Genomic DNA, 19,661 nt, shown 5'->3' with positions numbered 1-19,661 from the left:
CTTAGCCACAAAATATTAAAATAAGTTTCTAACCTATGAAGCAGAGAACTACAGGTCATTTTTAATGCAGACACTCCCTGCTTCAGAGGCAAATCCTGGAATAAAAATATGAGAAAATAAATGAGAAAAGAGCTGCTGATTATTCCAGATATCAATTATAAAATGAGAAATAAATAGAAAAAATATATAATCAACTGAATTGGAGGCAAAATGGAACTGGTATTGTCACTATGATTTGTTGTAAAATCTAGGAGAATCAAGATGAAAAAGGTTTGATTTGGAACATTCTGGGTTGTGGAAGATAGACAAGTTAATCATTGGGTCTCCAGAAGCTGGCAGTGGTAGTTCAAAACCATAAGCTCTAAAATAAATCCATCCTTTATGACATAATGAAAAGCAAAGGAAGAACTGATTAATGGATGGATTTCTCTTATAAAGTACTTGATTATATGCTTGACAATTGGTTAGAGCTGTTTATTTTCTCTCTTTTTAAAGGGCCTGGTTGATTGTGACTAATAAGGGAATTTTCCAATATAAGAACAATGGTAAATTTTACTGGCTTAAGTCTAACAGAAAATAGTTAAGCATAAAAATCTCTGGAGAGCATCAGAATTAATTTTTTTATAAAACTATTTATCTATTATGCCTAGCAAGAAATATTTAAGTAGATCTTTTCAGCATGTGTGGCAACTGGCAGAAGAGCTCACTGAAAATACTACTACTTTAGCCCTTAACAGCATAACCTCAGAGGTGCATTGATTGCTAAGGTTGGAAGTTGTCATGACTAACATTTTAGATATCATTTTATCTTGTTCACAATATGGAAAGGTTTGTCATCATATACACACACAAAAATAAAAATAGGTAACGTGACAGACAAAGATATGTTTCAATCTAAAATTAATTTGTATCTATGATCAAGTATGCCACTGTTTTAAAGTGTATAATAAAACTGTGATGTGCAGTTATTGGAACTGCAACATACACATGAATTGTAATATAAAGAGCAAAATGTAAGAATGTCAATCTTTACATAATTAAAAGCCAAGTGCCAAAGATCTGTTTTTTTAATTGAAAACATGTATTTAAAATACACCTAAATTATTTAAATGAACTATATCCACCCAGAATTCTTCATTGCTGTCAAGGCTAAAGAGCACAGTAATTAATATTAGTCATCAAGAATATGATCTACATAATGCCACATGGAAAGATTTTTCCCAACTACTGTAAGTGAAGGAGCCTAAAGAAATTAGATGATACCAGTTCCATTTTCCAGTATGTATCCTTGTCAAATGCAGTAGCTGAAATTGGAAAATTCAGTCACTTTAAACTGCATTCCAATTTAAAGGAAAACTTATCAATTTTGTATCATGCATTAATGCAATGTTTTCTTAGTAAATAAATATTTTAAAAGGTTTGTAAAAACTACAAAATCTATATGCTAATGTCAGTGACAGTTTAGGAGCTGATTTGTAGCCACTTTGAGTTTAAATATAATTTTTTTCCCTGTCTTTTGAAAAATACTACAGAATTCATTTTAGAAAAAATAGAAAAGGTATTACATCTAACATTCCTCCGTCTGGTCCAACTATTGGCAAAAACAAAACTAATTTTTTGTGTACTTATGAGCCTACGTTCTTCATTTTCAGAGAAATACAAGTATGCAGCATACAAGTATGCAGCATGCAATATTTGCAGTGGAACACACAAAACATGAATGCTGTGAACTTATATTTCTATAAAGCAGCTTTCTCCCACTCACCCTTTTTAAATCTAAGGATCATGCACATGAGAATGTAGAGTATGAACATCTCAGGGATCCCTGTTCATGACAGATGGAAAGTACAGATGAAAAGCAATCATGAACCCAAAAGCAAGTTATATGGTATTATGAATTTAATATGCACGATATAACCTTGTCTTGTTCTCTGAGGTAAAAAAATTTATATTGCAAATCTTATCAAATATCAAAACTGTAATGATAATAAAACCCAACTGATTTAACAGTCATACATAAGTGTGTGTTCTGGGATAAGTATGCCAAACTGTGATACCATATCCTACATAAATTTAAATATTCTACACATTTTCCATGGACAGCTAACACATGATTATGTGTGCACAACTGCCAGATTGATCCTGGGTATACTTAATAAAGAAAAAGCACAAAATTATGACACTGAAAATATTAACTCTGTCAGAAGAGAACGGTAAGCATCTTTTAACTGAAAATTACTTTTTAAAATGTACCTCAATTGCAAAGATTCCACTCTTTTTAAGACAAATGAAATAATTTTTTTTTAAACTATAAAACCTTTTTTTTAAAGGCAGGGTCTCGCTCTGTTGCCCAGGTTACAGTGCAGTGGCATGATCATGGCTCACTGCAGCCTTGATCTCCTGAGCTCAAGCAATCCTCCTGCCTCAGCTTCCAAAGTAACTGAGACTACAGGCACACAACACCATGCATGGCTACTTTTTAAAATATTTGTAGAGACAAGGTTTTGTCATGCTGCCCAGGCTGGTCTCAAATTCTTGGGCTCAAGCAATCCTCCAGCTTTGGCCTCCCAAAGTATTGGGATTACAAGCATGAGCCACCACACCCAGCCTAAAATTCTTTACAATGGTACTACTGATACTCTGATGATGATAATGATGTATAAAATCTTTCATATCAAAACATTACATTCTGGTTAGCAAGAGATCTGAGTGCATTAATTAATAATGCCAGGTGAGGTAGTAAAGTGGAGGGTAAGAACTGTGAGCACCTTAAAAGCATTGACAATATGTTTCTCATCTTAGATCCTCCCAACACCTATCACAGTGCCCACATTGTAATAAAATTCAAATTTATTAAATTGATTTATGGGAAGCCAAAAATTTGGTATGTATTTTGAGTTACATTAAATTTAAGATGGCAAATAAATATAGGTTGAAGAATAAAAGAATTTACTACTCAAAGTACTTAGATATATATTACTATGATAGCATTATTTGATACAGGGAAAATACTAAGAGTCTAGGGGTAACTATTTGATATCTCTACCAAGAGTACTCTAGTAATTTTATTTCTTTAAATTATAAATAAGCCAAATTACCTACTTCTATATCCATAAATCTAACATGAAAAAATCCTTAATATCCTATTAAAATATAAATACATAAAATAACGATATCCAAACATTTTAAATTTCTAATGCTAATTAGTCATTTCCAAGCATTCTCAGAAAAGTGCTAACAAATCCTCCTGGGAATATTGTAAATGTACTTAATACATCTATAAAGACCTTTCAGTCACTGTATTACTAAATAAAATATCAAAAAAAAGCTTGATATTCTATAGAACTAAAGTGTGAGTGCAACTCTGACCTATGTATTCTTTTTTTTTTTGAGAGGGACTCTCGCTCTGTTGCCCAGGTTGGAGTGCAGTGGCACAATCTCGGCTCACTGGAACTTCCGCCTCCCAGGTTTCAAGTGATTCTCCCACCTTAGCCTCCTGAGTAGCTGGGATTACAAGTGCCCACCACCACGCCCAGCTAATTTTTATATTTTAGTAGAGATGGGGTTTCATCATGTTGGCCAGGGTGGTCTCGAACTCCTGACCTTAAGTCATCTGCCCACCTCGGCCTCCTGAAGTGCTGAGATTACAGGTTTGAGCCATGGTGCATGGCCATATGAATAAATTTTATTGATTTTTTTTCTTTTATGAAGGAATTATCTTTGAACCTATAGTCTAACTTATATAGAATACTTTTCTTTTTTCTTCTTTCTTCTTTTTTTTTTTTGAGACACAGTCTTGCTCTGTTGAGGCTGGAGTGCAATGGCACTATCTTGGCTCACCGCAACCTCCGCCTCCCGGGTTCAAACAATTCTCCTGCCTCAGTCTCCTGAGTAGCTGGGACTACAGGCGCCCGCCACCACGCCCAGCTAATTTTTGTATTTTTAGTAGAGACAGGGTTTCACCATATTGGCTAGGCTGGTCTTGAACTCCTGACCTTGTGTTCCGCCCGCCTCAGCCTCCCAAAGTGCTGGGATCACAGGTGTGAGCCACCGCACCTGGGTTAGAATAATTTTACTTTTTCTAAAGCATTTTCTGTGACCACAGAAAACACAACAAACTAAAGGAAAATTAATAGACCATTCTATAATTTACTCATATAAATTTATAATGTCAGATTATTTAAAATAGAATAATTTTATAATTTGAAAGAGGAAGGTAAGTGTCATATGTAAAGTATCCTGTATTTAAGTCTATATGCCACTATTAGCAGTAGCCAATTATCAGACCAAATGCCAGTAATGATGGTGAACTTGAATTGTGTATATGGCTTCTTTTAAGAATTGATGGAAACTATAAATACTCAAAAATAGTTGAGATTTAAAGACTGGCAGATATTAAATAATATCTACATGGAATACGGATATCGCAGAATCTGTAATTTAATAACAGATGAAAAAGGATTTTCTTTATTTTGTTTTTTTTTTTTTTCTTTGTTGAGACAGTTTTGCTCTGTTGCCCAGGCTGGAGTGCAGGGGCACAATCACAACTCACTGCAGCCTCAACCTCCTGGGCTCAAGCGATCATCCCACCTCAGCCTACAGAAGAGCTAGGACTGCAGGTGTGCGCCACCATACCTGGCTAATTTTTGTATTTTTTGTAGAGATAGGGTTTCACCATGTTGCCCAGGCTGGTTTTGAACTCCTAGGCTCAAGGAATCCTCCCACCTCAGCCTCCCAAAGTCCTGGGATTACAGGAGTGAGGCACCATGCCCAGCCTGAAAAAAGATTTTAAATGGTACCATTTATAGAAACCCATGTATACTTTATATACTCCTTGCTTAAACTGTATTTTAAACTTAAGAACTATCAGTTCTAGATTTGTCAACCAGAAATTATTTTAACTACCATAATATATTACTGCTTAAAATATCATAAAAAAGATATAATACTTTATATGGAACTAACAAAACTTTTAATAGAAAGCTTTGAAATTAGAAATATTTGCTGAAGTTCTCAAAAGAAAGAAATACCTTTCATTGATTTAAAATATATGACAGAAATGATATTTAACTTCCAAGCTTCCAAGATTAAAATTTGATCCCTAACATTTGAATATGTACATATTTTATAATTTTTCAACATCTGTACAAAATTAATTGAGTTTTCTAAAAAAGCCAGTTAAAAAAAGGCCATAAAATTTTGCAAGTGTGCTAAGTGAACAAATAGTGGAACAAAGAAGGAATAAATTATTGACTATTCAGAAAATAATCATTTAAAAAAAATCGAGTATTTGGAAACAATTTCCTCTTTTTTTGAGACGGAGTCTTGCTCTGCTGCCCAGGCTGGAATGCAGTGGCGCAATCTCAGCTCACTGCAACCTCTGCCTCACAGGAACAAGCGATTCTCCTGCCTCAGCCTCCCGAGTAGCTAGGACTACAGGGGCCCGCCACCACGCCTGGCTAATTTTTGCATTTTTAGCAGAGACGGGTTTCACCATGTTGGCCAGGCTGGTCTCAAACTCCTGACCTTGTGTTCTGCCCGCCTTGGCCACCCAAAGTGCTGGGATTACAGGCGTGAGCCATTGAGCCCAGTCTTTTTTTTTTTTTTTAAGACGGAGTTTCGTTCTTGTTGCCCTGGCTGGAATGCAATGGCACGATTTTGGCTCACTGCAACCTCTCTACCTCCTGGATTCAAGCGATTCTCCTGCCTCAGCCACCGAGTAGTTGGGATTACAGGCATGCACCACCACGCCCAGCTAATTCTGTATTTTTAGTAGAGACAGGGTTTCCCCATGTTGGTCAAGCTGGTCTTGAATTCCTAACCTCAGCTGATCCGCCCGCCTCAGCCTCCCATAGTGCTGGGATTACAGGCGTGAACCACTGTGCCTGGCCAGAAACTATTTCTGATCTAAAACACATATTGTTCAACCTTAGTTATTTATTCTTAAGCATTATATTTTTCTTACTGGTAACAATGACCAATTCTGAATTTCTTATCTGATAAAAGTCACCACATACAAGGACATATTTTCAGATTAAAGAAGAAAGATATCCAGAAAAAAAAATTGTAAGCCCAACACTCATGTTGCCAAGAGATTGAAATATCTAGAACACACAAAGTGGCTGCAAACCTGCTTTGTCAACACCTTACATGCCAACCTTCATTTTCTACTTTTCTTCTTCTTCTAATATTAATGTAAAGTTTAAAACTTTACAAAAAGTTTTAGTTTCAATCAGTATCAATCCAGTATTTAGAAACAAACAAACAACAAAAAAAAAAAGTAAGAAAGGAAGAAAGAAAGGAAGAGAGAAAGAGAGAAGGAAAGACTTATGAAGAAGTCTGAAAACGAGACCGACCTATACCCTGGGTGAGATTGGATGGGTTAAGTGTCTCTGGTACTATTTGTCTTCACTATTGACAGACACTGTCACACAACCCACCACACGATGCCTGTCTCTGAATGGCGAAGCTAGAATGCAAGTTAAGTGTATTAATAGAAAAAACAACTAGCATCCCAGCATATAAAATAAGCATTCCAGATTATTAAAAAAAACAAAAATTGTAGGGTTGATCATTTAATTTACATGATTAAAACAGTTTCAATCTCCCATTTGTACTTTTCCCACCCAACATATGTTTACATGTTAAAATAAGCAATGTTTTAAAATAAACTTCAAAAAATTTAATCATTAAGCTCTGAATGCATGTGGGGAAATTTCTTAGACAAAATTTTTATTTACTCTTATTCACCAATTTGTTCTGTTTATAGATGCTCTCTAATCCATAAGCCAGAATTATCTCTTTCAGGTGTTTTTCAGGCTGTTCCCTTACCCAAACTCTTTTGAAGTGTGGAAGAAGATATGTTCTGAGCAATGCACTTACTCTGCAAAAAAATCTATATTTTAGCAGCAAAATAACCTTTTCATTTTTCAGATCACGTTGACTCCTACATACTTCTTTACACTCTCCTTAAAAAATATACCAATTTATACTTTTAATGATATATGCTACTTTGTATAATATGTTTGATCATAGAGGCTCTATTTCTTAAAATAACGAGCACTACTGCTGAAGCTGAAGGGTTTGTTACTGACTTATTGCAGACATCTTTTTCTTCTCCAGTCCATCAAATTGCCACTCAGGGTTCTAATATTATAAAACAATTACTCTCCAGTTTTTAATCTGAATTCTCCTTAAATAATTATTTCTACCTTATCAGAGTACCATTAATATACTCATATAACATTTACTAAAGAGTGCTCCCTGAAAAATAAAATGCTTATCCTGAAACTTAGAGCAATGTTTTAAATGTATTTTTTGTTCTATTCAAACAAAAATTTTTTCTATTCAAACAAAAATTCAACCCAAAGGATCTAAGCACAGTGCATAAAACATGTACTAGATATGCACGTTAAATAATTTGATTTTTAAGTTTATTTAAAATTTTTTCCTAATGGAAGAAAAAGATGTTTTCCATCATCCAATGATTTAAGTACTACTGGATAGCATCACTTGTCAATACTGAATGAAGAGACTAAAACATAGATATAATCTTCTATCTCAAATAATTTAAACACAAAAGGGAATAATTATGCTAGCTGACAGCTTCATTTATTACAGTGCCAAATATACCAGAAAGTACAGGCTAAAAAGAGAGAGAGACAGGGACAAATACTGTACTACTGAAAGATAATGTCACTTTCAGATAAAAACAGAGTATCACTAAACTTCAAAATGAGAGAAAAAAAAGTTCCAAGGGATGTTGTCTGAAGGACACTTCAATACTCTACAATACATTTTAAATAGTTTAGATTAAAAAACAAAGGCATTTCTGCCAATTCTACTCCAATGTTTTTGCTTTTTTTTTTTTTTTTTTTGAGACGGAGTCTCGCTCTGTCGCCCAGGCTGGAGTGCAGTGGCCGGATCTCAGCTCACTGCAAGCTCCGCCTCCCGGGTTCACGCCATTCTCCTGCCTCAGCCTCCCCAGTAGCTGGGACTACAGGCGCCCACCACCTCGCCCGGCTAGTTTTTTGTACTTTTTTTAGTAGAGACGGGGTTTCACCGTGTTAGCCAGGATGGTCTCAATCTCCCGACCTCGTGATCCGCCCGTCTTGGCCTCCCAAAGTGCTGGGATTACAGGCTCGAGCCACCGCGCCCGGCCTTTTTTTTTTTTTTTTTTGAGACTGAGTCTTTCTCTGTTTCCCAGACTGGAGTGTAGTGGTGCGATCTTGGCTCACTACAACCTCTGCCTCCCGGGTTCCAGCAATTCTCCTGCCTCAGCCTCCTGAGTCACTGGGATTACAGGCGCTCACCACTAATTTTTTTGTAATTTTTAGTAGAGACGGGGTTTCGCCCTGTTGGCCAGGCTGGTCTTGAACTCCTCACCTCAGGTGATCCACCCGCCTCGGCCTTCCAAAGTGCTGGGATTACAGGTGTGAGCCACCGCGCCCAACCCTACATTTTTTTTTAAATATGACTAAAACAATAGTAAAAATTAGTTTACAGCATCATTAAAAACTTCTGATTTAATCAGCTTTTAGACCTGGGTCTGGAGTAAAGTGTACATTAGATCCAATTGCAGACAAAATAAATTGCCTAGACAAAAAAACCAGAAGTCATAAATTGCTCTACCAGAAGTTTTTTTGTTTTTTGTTTTGTTGTTTCTTTGTTTTTGAGACAGAGTCTCACTCTGTCGCCCAGGCTGGAGTGCAATGGCATGATCTCAGCTCGCTGCAACCTCTACCTCCCAAATTCAAATGATTCTCCTGCCTCAGCCTCCCAGGTAGCTGGGATTATAGGTGCCCGCCACCACACCCAGCTAATTTTTGTATTAGTAGAGCCGGGGTTTCACCACGTTGGCCAGGCTGGTCTTGAACTCCTGACCTCATGATCCATCCACCTCAGCCTCCCAAAGTGCTGGGATTACAGGTGTGAGCCACCATGCCCAGCCTCTACCAGAAGTTTTGATCATTAACCATGCAACTTAAATAATTTCATTAAAAAAAATTCTATGAAGAACTCAAACAGCAGACTTTACGGAATTATCAGTCCTTCAGAAACTGTCTGTCCTTCCTATGATTTCATCATCCTCTATCAATGTTCCTTTTATACACAAAGACTCTGATATGGTTTAGCTGTGTCCCCACCCAAATATCAACTTGAATTTTATCTCCCAGAATTCCCATGTGTCGCAGGAGGGACCCAGGAGGTGGTATTTGAGTCATGGCTGCTGGTCTTTCCCATGCAATTCTTCTGATAGTTAATAAGTCTCACAAGATCTGATGAGTTTATCGGGGGTTTCCACTTTTGCTTCTTCCTCATTTTCTCTTGCTGCCACCATGTAAGAAGTGCCTTTTGCCTCCCATTACAATTCTGAGGCCTCCCCAGCCATGTGGAACTGTAAGTCCAATTAAACCTTTTTTCTTCCCAGTCTGGGGTATGTCTTTATCAGCAGCATGAAAATGGACTAACACAGTAAATTGGTACCAGGAGTGGGGTGTTGCTGAAAAAATACCTGAAAATGTAGAAGTGACTTTGGAACTGGGTAACAGGCAGTTACCCAGTTACTGGAACAGTTTGGAGGGCTCCGAAAAAGATAGGAAAATGTGGGAAAGTGTAGAATTTCCTAGAGACTTGTTGAGTGGCTTTGCCCACACTGCTGATGGCAATATGGACAATAAGGTCCAGGCTGAGGTGGTCTCTGATGGAGATAAAGAACTTAGTGGAAACTGGAGTAAAGGTGACTCTTGTTATGTTTTAGCAAAGAGACTGGTGGCATTTTGCCCCTGCCCTAGAGATCTATGGAACTTTGAACTTGAGGGAGATGAATTAGGGTATCTGGTGGAAGATATTTCTAAGCAGTGAAGTATTCATTAGGGGACCTGGATTCTGTTAAAGGCCTTCAGTTTTATAAGGGAAGCAGAGCATACAAGTTTGGAAAATTTGCAGCCTGACTATGTGATAGAAAAGAAAAACCCATTTTCTGGGGAGAAATTCAAGCTGGCTGCAGAAATCTGCATAAGTAGCAAGAAACCTAATGTTAATAATCCCCAAGACCATAAGGAAAATGTCTCCACACCATGTCAGAGACCTTTGTGGGAGCCCCTCCCATCATAGGCCCAGAGGCCCAGGAGGAAAAAGTGGGTTTGTGGGCTGGGCTCAGGTTCTCCATGCTGTATGTGGCCTAGGAACTTGGTGCCCTGTGTCCCAGACGCTCCAGCCATGGCTGAAAGGGGCCAATGTACATAGCTCGGGCTGTGGCATCAGAGGGTGGAAGCCCCAAACCTTGGCACCTTCCATGTGGTGTTGAGCCTGCGGGTGCACAGAAGTCAAGAATTGAGATTTGGGAACCTCCGCCTAGATTTCAGAGGATGTATGGAAACCCATGGATTCCCTGGAAAAAGTTTCCTGCAGGAGTGGGGCCCTCATGGAGAACCTCTGTTAGGGCAGTGCAGAAGGGAAATGTGGGGTTGGAGACTCCACACAGAGTCCCTACTGGGGCACTACCTAATGGAGCTGTGAGGAGAGGGCCACTGTCTTCCAGATCCCAGAATGGCAGATCCACTGAAAGCTTACACCATGCACCTAGAAAAGCCGCAGTCACCAAACGCCAGCCCATGAAAGCACCTGGAAGGGAGGCTGTACCCTGCAAAGCCACAGGGGCAGAGTATCAGCGTGACCTGGATGTGAGACCTGGAGTCAAAGGAGATCATTTTGGAGCTTTAAAATTTGACTGTCCCACTGGATTTTGGATGTGCATGGGCCCTGTAACCCCTTTGTTTTGGCCAATTTCTCCCATTTGGAACAGCTGTATTTACCCAATACCTGTACTCTCATTGTATCTAAGAAGTAACCAGCTTGCTTTTTATTTTACAGGCTCATAGGCAAAAGGAGCTTGCCTTGTCTTAGATGAGACTTTAGACTGTAGACTTTTAGGTTAATGCTGAAATGAGTTAAGACTTTGGAGGACTGTTGGGAAGGCATGATTGGGTTTGAAATGTGAGAACATGAGATTTGGAGGGGTCAGGAGCAGAATGATGTGGTTTGGCTGTGTCCCCACCCAAATCTCAACTTGAATTGTATCTCCCAGAAATCCCATGTGTTGTGAATCATGGGGGCTGGTCTTTCCTGTGCTATTCTTGTGATAGTCAATATGTCTCACAAGGTCTGACGGGTTTATCAGGGGTTTCTGCTTTTGCTTCTTCCTCATTTTTTCTTGCTGCTGCCATGTAAGAAGTGCCTTTTGCCTCCCACCATGATTCTGAGGCCTCCCTAGCCATGTGGAACTGTTAAGTCCAATTAAACCTTTTTTTCTTTTCAGTCTCAGGTATGTCTTTATCAGCAGTGTGAAAATAGACTAATGCAGGTTCCCACTGACAGAGTGTCAACATGACAGAATAACAGAGTCAGAAAGTATATCCTATGGCCCACGTATATAAACATCCTGACTGGTGTGTGAACTTCAAAATAAGGCCAAAAATAGACTGGGTGAGAACGGAAAGAAAAAAAGTCAAAATAAAGTTCAAAACTAATTTTTATAAAGAGAATCTATTTTTTTAAAACCTTACTAATGGCCGGGCATGGTGGCTCACGCCTGTAATAACAGCACTTTGGAAGGCTGAGGTGGGTGGATCACCTGAGGTCCGGAGTTCAAGACCAGCCTGGCCAACGTGGTGAAACCTCATCTCTACTGAAAATACAAAAATTAGCCAGGCATGGTGGCAGGTGCCTGTAATCCCAGCTGCTTGGGAGGCTGCGGCAGGAGAATTGCTTGAACCCAGGAGGTGGAGGTTTCAGTGAGCTGAGATTGCACCACTGCACTCCAGCCTGGATGACAAGAGTGAGACTCTGTCTTTAAAAAAAAAAAAAAAAAAAAAACTTTACTAACAAAGGAAGTTAGAAACACATGGGGAAGGAGGTCAATGTTTATTCAATGATTACTACTTGTCAGAAAATGTTCGGTTATTTTACATATTTATCTTCATAAGAACCTTAAGAAGAAGCTGGTATTATTGTCTAATTATAAGGGTAATATTATTAGAAATATATTTAACTTCCCAAGAGTTCATCTCTATAGGAGATATGATATGATAGCTATCAGATTCAAATTCAGTCTTTATGACTCCAAAGCCCGTGTTAATCTCATCTGTGACAAAAATAAACAAATAAAACTATGTATATGTTGTGTGTGTGTTTGTATGTGTCTGATCTAGAGAATGGTTGTATAGACCTGGTACTTTGAGGTGCTTTCTCATTCATTTTCTGATTTAATTTAGTTGATGATAATACCCTGTAATTATACGGGAAAAATAAATTTTACCTGAGTAGGCTAAATAAATACTGCCAGTACACATATACTTGATACACATATGCAATGATGGATGAAAAGTGAATATAACTTTACTTATGCCAAAAATAAATCCATCAAGTATCTAATATATCCCAATACCTTTGTTAGTTTTTAAGAGTACAGTTTATTGGACGCTTTTATTCATTAATCATTTGCACCCAGTGATTTTAAAATTATGAAATATTTAAAACACCCATGTACCTTCCACTCATATTCAACAAATGCTACCATTTTACTACATATGGGTTTTTTTTTTTCTGAGTCGGAATCTCACTGTCGCCCAGGCTGGAGCACGGTGGCATGATCTTGACTCACTGTAACCTCTGCCTCCCAGATTTAAGCAATTCTCCTGCCTCAGCCTCCTGAGGAGCTGGGATTACAGGCACCCACCACCACACCCGGCTAATTTTTGTATTTTTAGTAGAGACGGGGTTTTACCATGTTGGTCAGGCGGGTCTCAGACTCCTGACCTCAAGTGATCTGCCCACCTTGGCCTCCCAAAGGATGGGATTACAGACATGAGCCACCATGCCTGGCCCATGTATGATTTTTCTAATTTTATTTTTTTAATTAACAAATCATAAATATTCACGGGGTAGATAATGTTCTGATACATACAGTGTACAGTAATCAAATTAGGGTAATTAACACATCCATTATCTCAATATTTATCATTTCTTTGTATTAGGAATGTTCAATATCTTCCTTCCAGCTATTTGAAACTACATAGTATTGTTAACTACAGTCAGCCTACAGTGGTATAGAACACTAGAACTTATTTCTTCTATCTAGCTGAAATTTTGTATCCTTCAACGAATTTCTCCCTATCCTTTCCTTCCCCCTACCCCTCCCAGCCTCTACTATCTATCCTCTGTCTTACTTTTTACTTCTATGAGATCAACCTTTTTTAGCTTTCACATAGAGTGAGAACATGAGGTGTTTAACTTTCTGTTCCTGGCTTATTTCACTTAATGTCCTCCAGTTCCATCCACATTGCCATAAATGCCAAAATTACATTCTTTTTTATGGCTGAATTCCAGAGGAAAAAATATCACAGAAACAGTGAAGTTCCTTTCTTATAAAACAATTAGCTATAAACACTTTTTTGCTTATATTGTCAACCTTGTTGGTGATATAAAAAAGTCCACTTCTATGCATTAATTTCTTAGGCAAAATTGTACAAAATGCATAAAACAGTAACTGTATCTATTTTCTATAAGTATTTAGCTTATGAATGTTTGCAAATCTGTGAGCAGTTTCAAAATGCTGTTCTGTCGACTCAAGTAATATAAAAATATGCTTGTTTATTAGAACTGAATAAATCATAATATTTATAAAAGTGTTATTAAGAGGACAATAAAAAGAGAACTATTAAAGGAACAAAGCAATAATAGGCCAAGTTTGCGTTTTGGCAATGTCAGTTTGTAACTGTCAAACAATTAGCAGTTGTTTCTGAATTAATGGCTATAGGCCCAAGTTTGCTCTCTAATAATGCAGACTTCAGCATAAATCCATCCATACATACCATCTATATGTATAAGTGTATGTATTTAGATTTACTATGTAATTTCAGTACAATAAGATAGAAGGAAGAGTAGAGATTTTTAAATCTGCTTGCAACATGTTTGTAACTGGGATCTGACTTACTTCTAGAAATGGTCCAGTTTTCTTGGAAAAAAGGTAATGGCCATAAAGAATAACCAAGATCAACTCACAGCATTTTAGCTCACAACATCTAGAGGTGAATCACCTTTCTTGTTAGTGGGTTTCAGGTTTAATTTCATGCATAGTATACTACATTAGGTGGCAAAAATTCTGAAATATGTTAACCCGGAAAGCAATCAAAGGCAAATTTCTTCCTCAAATTTAGTCAACTCAAGAAAATCCTCATTATGTAACTGTAAATACTTTCTAACGTAAGTAAATAAGTAATAATAAATTCAATGGGATAAAAAATTCAGTTGCTAGAAATCACTTTTATTAAAAATTATTCTTCTTCTAGAAATCAAATTCCCATTTGAAGATCCTGACACTTGTAAAGGAGAAGTATGGCTTTTCAACTCAATATTCTATACACTGCCTAGTTAACGATCTTGTGTTTCCCTAATTGAAGTGATAGCACACAATGCCAAATTGCCTCAAGCACAATGGCAAAGAGGAATAAAGCAAAAAAGAGAGGTACTTTATGGCTAGAAGGATTGTGATATAACATGCAAATTATCTATCACAATTCTTGTCACATAGCAGGAACTTTAAAATGATAATATATTTTCATTTTTTAAAAGCTGTCTCCTACAGGAAGAAGTAACATATTTTCTTCACCTCAGTTTTTGTACAGTATATTGTTATAGATGGTTTAGAAATTTCTATGATTTTAATTCAGGTGATTAGGACATATGAAATGAATTAAAATATAGCTCTTGTTTGATTACAGGACATTAATTTGGATCTCTAGTGCCCTCTCCTATAGTATAAATAGCACTCAAGGAAATTTTGTAGAAAATACTTGTTACATACTTGAGATTTATTAAGTGACATGGCATAGAAGTCAAAGCACTATATGTCAAAGCTCTTCCAAAAGAAAAATTTATTATATGGATCACTTCACATCAAGTTATGAAGTTAAAAGCCGACAGTAGTCCAACAAGTGGAGATATTCAACGAAGATTTCCACTGTACATACTTTATGACTGTGTATTATCTATACATGTTAAAAACTGCTATGAAGCTAGCCAGGTGTGGTGGTGTGTGCCTGTAGTCCCAGCTACTCAGGAGGCTGAGGCAGGAGAATCGCTGGAACCCGGGAGGTGGAGGTTGCAGTGAGCCAAGATCACACCTCTGTACTCCAGCCTGGCAAAAGAGCAAGACTCCATCTCAAAAAACAAAAACACAACTGCTATGAAGTATTAGTGTACGGTTACTTCTAAAAAGAGTACTAATATATAATTACTGAAACCAAAATATCAACATTATGAAACTATGCAAAAAAGAATTATTAATATGCTATTAAGATTCTCTGGCTGAATTATAAAATCTATAGTTTAATTCATTATTTTTCTGTTTTGTTTCTTTGAGACAGAGTCTCACTCTATTGCCTAGGCTGGAGTGCAGTGGCGTGATCCCGGCTCACTGCAATCTCTGCCACGTGAGTTCAAGCAATTCTCCTGCTTCAGCCTCCCAAGTAGCTGGGATTACAGGCGCCTGTCACCACGTCCAGCTAATTTTTGTATGTTTAGTAGAGACAGGGTTTCACCATCTTGGCAGGCTGGTCTTGAACTCCTGACCTTGTGTTCCACCCACCTCAGCCTCCCAAAGTACTGGGATTACAGGCTTGAGCCATGGCGCTCGGCCTAGTTTAATTCATTGTTTAGTTCAAGAATTTGAATTAAAAATTTTAAAGAAACTTGAAACAGTCCACTTGGCAAAATATATTTTGAAATAAACTAATATCACACAACGTTATATTCCCAAATGAAGCCAAACAAATCGAGTCTATGATAGAACAAGAAAATAACTTGATTTCTTAAAATAAAGACTAAAGTTTATTGTTTACTTCCATGAAAGACTTTCTATTTTAAATAAATTAATGATTAAAACTGTAAGCACATAAACAGATTAAAAATCATATTTGGATATACAGCATGTGAATTATGCCTCAATAAAGCTGTTATTTAAAAAAACCCAAACCTGCCATATGTCTTTTCAAAAGCCCCAAATTCTGATATAACTCATTTAGTTCTCCTAAATAATACCTATGTTTTAATTCTGTATAAACTATACTATGGGATTATCCAACACAAAAACAAAAGAATCTTTTCATGATTTGTACTTCTTCTTAACAAACTCCTTATTTTGCCAAAAAGTGTCATCAATTCATTTGGATAACTTTTATGTTTTAGGAACATGGCCTCTCTTTTAACTACTGAGAACTTACCAAATGGTTCAGAAAGTTTATATTTTTAAAGCTTTTATTCATTGCTATATTGAACATCTAAGGCTTAACTACATTTCCACTGGGACAAAAACAGAATTCTTAAAAATGAGGAGGAGGGCCCAGTGTGGTGGCTCACATTCCAGTGCTTTGGGAGGCCAAAGTAGGAGAACAGCTTGAGGCCAGGGGTTCGAGACCAGCCTGCGTAATACAGCAAGACATCTCTATAAAAAATTTTAAAAAAATACAGGGCCAAGCATACTGGTTCACACCTGTAATCCCAGCGCTGTGGGAGGCCAAGCACGGAGGATCACCTAAGCCCAGGAGTTCGTTTGAGACCATCCTGGAGAAGCAGCATAGTAAGACCCTGTCTCTACAAAAAAACACAAAAATCAGCCAGGTCCATCACCTGGGGTCAGGAGTTTGAGATCAGCCTGGCCAACATGGTGAAGCCCCGCCTCTACTAAAAATATAAAAATTTGCTGGGTGTGGTGGCATGCACCTGTAATCCCAGCTACTCGGGAGGCTGAGCCAGGAGAATTGCTTGAACCTGGGAGGTGGAGGTTGCAGTGAGCTGAGATCACGCTGCTGTACTCCAGCCTGGGTGACAGAGTGAGACTCTGTCTAAAAAAAAAAAAATTAGCCAGGTCCATGTGGTGGCGAATGCCTGTGGTTCCCAGCTACTCATGAGACTGAAATGGGAGGATCACTTGAGCCCAGGGGGTTGAGGCTGCAGTGAGTCAAGGTCACACCAGTGCATCCAGCCTGGGTGACAGACCCTGTCTCTAAAAATAAAAAAAAAAAATAATAATAATAATAAAAATCGCCCCGTGTGGTGGTTTGCACTTATTTCCCAGCTGAGGTGGGAAGATCACTTGAGCCCAGTAGTTGAAGGTTGCAGTGAGGTGAGCTATGATCGCACCTTGCACTCCAGCCTGGGTGACAGAGCTAGAACATGTCTCTTTACAAAAAAAAAAATGGGGACAACAACAAAATTGGTGACTCTGAACTCCACCTCACAGATTCTGACACTTGGCCCCATGAAGAGGGGAGAAACTGTGTCTAAATAAGCCCCTTTCCCCCACACCGTGACCCTGGGATTAGAGGATTAAAATGTATTATTGATGTGAGTGTGTAAAAGTGTGAATTGTGTAGAAGCAGATAAAGGCTTGAAAGACACTTTTAACCAATATTCTGGATTGTGGATTAGCAGCATCATATTTACTTATTCCCTTAGTAACACGAAGAGGAAAAAAAATCTAGATTGGTGAATCTGAGAAACACATTTTAAAAAATTAAACAACAAAAAATGCCCATGAACACTCATATGCCCAGTCTTTAAATTTTAAAATTTAAATTAATTTAAAACTTGTCAAACACAAACCTTTATGGCAGAACTAGAAGTCTGTTCCCACCAGGCCCTCATACCTGAGAGCAGCCAATCCGGCTCCTTCAAAACTCTGAAGAATTAACTTTATCAAGAGTCAGTGTTTTCATGCATTTCATATTTTTTCTTTTTAAGATGGAGTTTCGCTCTTGTTGACCAGGCTGGAGTGCAATGGCACGATCTCGGCTCACTGCAGCCTCTGCCTCTCAGGTTCAAGCAATTCTCCTGCCTTAGCCTCCGAAGTAGCTGGGATTACAGGTGCCCGCCACCACACTTGGCTAATTTTTTATATTTTTAGTAGAGATGCAGTTTCACCATGTTGGTCAGGCTGGTTTTGAACTCCTGACCTCAGGTGATCTGCCCACCTGGGCCTCTCAAAGTGCTGGGATTACAGGTGTGAGCCACCACACCTGGCCTGTATTTTTTATAAAATGCTAAAGATTTTTTAAAAACCCATACAAGTCTAAATTAATGTGCCTTCCCCTAGACATCTGTCTAGCCTTTTGGCTAGAAAAACATTGAGTAACTTGGTAATATACTCCAAGTATCTCTGACAGTTACATCGCCAAGAATATTAATATGTCAAATAAAAATATAATTCTAATGATATATACTGATTTCCCTACAATAATTATTCTGTGATTTAAACTCTCTTGTCTATAATGGTAAGGTATAAAGTACTCTTTCTAAGCTATCAGAATCCTAGAATAATCTACATTGGTTGCTAAATTTATATTTTAAAAAAGATTATAAATGACTTGTTAATGATCATATAAACTTTCTGTGTGTGACTATAACAAAACTAGAAAGGTTACCTTCTTACTCTCTTTGCCATCTTTACAACGTCAGTAACTTCACGGTAAGAATGTATTACTTCAAAATACTTCCTTTGATTAAATTTCTTATTTTCATGATTTTTCAACTCACAGCTTTCAATGTAATTTATCTTGAGAGATTTTTCTCAAATATACTGGGATGGGGGGAAGGTTAATATTTCATTAGTGACCCAAATTCAAGAACTTTTTATATATATATATATATGTTTATATATATACATGAATTTCTAAAATTCAATTTGGTATTATTTAAAAGGAAGAATAGTTCTTTTTCTAAACCTAACATTTTTTCCAGCTTTTAAAAGGAACTGGATCTACCGTCAACAGATGTTAAAAAGCACAGAAGAAACAGACTTTTAGTTCTATATAGATTCAACGTATCTTTAAAAAACAATCTCAAAAGATACAAAAGAAATCAGTTAGTCAATTTCTACTTGTGGATTTAAAGTGAAGTATCTCATAAAAATATTTTATCTTTGTCATATTTTATTATCGGATGCAATTTTAAAACCAGATTTAAAACTTAAAATTCCAGAAAAAAATCATGAGAACCACTTTAGAACCCAGTGGATATAAAGCAAACCAGGTCATCTTATCAATTTGATTACTAAAAAGTTCACTAATTCACAATTAAATCCACAGAAACTGTTAGAAAGTATCTGGCAACACATGAACAGTGAGCAGGGCTGATCAGTTTCTTTGCCATATTTAAAGTTTTCCTGCCTTCAACCAGGAAGGCTTCAATAATGTACTATGCAGCTTGAGAAAGATTGGTACATAAGGTTAATGGTACATAGGTTAATGCATATGAGAAATATATCGGAAGTTATACTATGGTACCAATATCCTCTTTTAAACCAAAACTTTACACTTTACTGTTCTCATTTTGAAACTAAAATAATTTACTGAAAACAATGCTCTGATAAACTTTAAATATCATTTTTAAAGACAAGAAGTGTCATATTAGGCAAGAAACCTCTAATTAGGACAGATAAAACTTCTATATATATATACGTTTCCTTTTTTTTAAAGCAAACACACTTAGCAGTCTATAAACCCAATATTAGGTGGGCAAACTAATATTAAGAAAGCACTGATACTAATTTATCACTGATAAGACTTTTTTCTATTAGCTTGTCAATTTTTTATTCTTATGTA

At 37.2% G+C, this 19,661-nt stretch overlaps 1 protein-coding gene across 9 annotated transcripts in view; it reads right to left on the bottom strand.

Moving 5' to 3' along the window:
* Positions 1 to 19,661, bottom strand: part of LOC105491350 (nuclear factor of activated T cells 5) — a 141,735-nt gene that overhangs the window by 58,207 nt on the left and 63,867 nt on the right. Inside the window, exons 1-2 of one of the 9 annotated variants that reach the window (XM_071084844.1) lie at positions 1,766 to 18,599; positions 34 to 95 (exon numbers count right to left, since the gene is read on the bottom strand). The exons of 7 other annotated variants lie outside the window; for them this stretch is intronic. The gene's annotated coding sequence lies outside the window, so the exon portion shown is untranslated. Of the gene's footprint in view, positions 1 to 33; positions 96 to 1,765; positions 18,600 to 19,661 lie in introns of those variants that run through there. One more of the 9 variants, XM_071084845.1, reaches the window with a different exon arrangement.

Source organism: Macaca nemestrina, chromosome 18 (genome assembly GCF_043159975.1).
Source record: "Macaca nemestrina isolate mMacNem1 chromosome 18, mMacNem.hap1, whole genome shotgun sequence".
Lineage (NCBI taxonomy): Eukaryota > Metazoa > Chordata > Mammalia > Primates > Cercopithecidae > Macaca > Macaca nemestrina.
The sequence above is the reverse complement of the archived record's forward strand: the minus strand, read 5'-3'. Positions and strand labels throughout refer to the sequence as shown.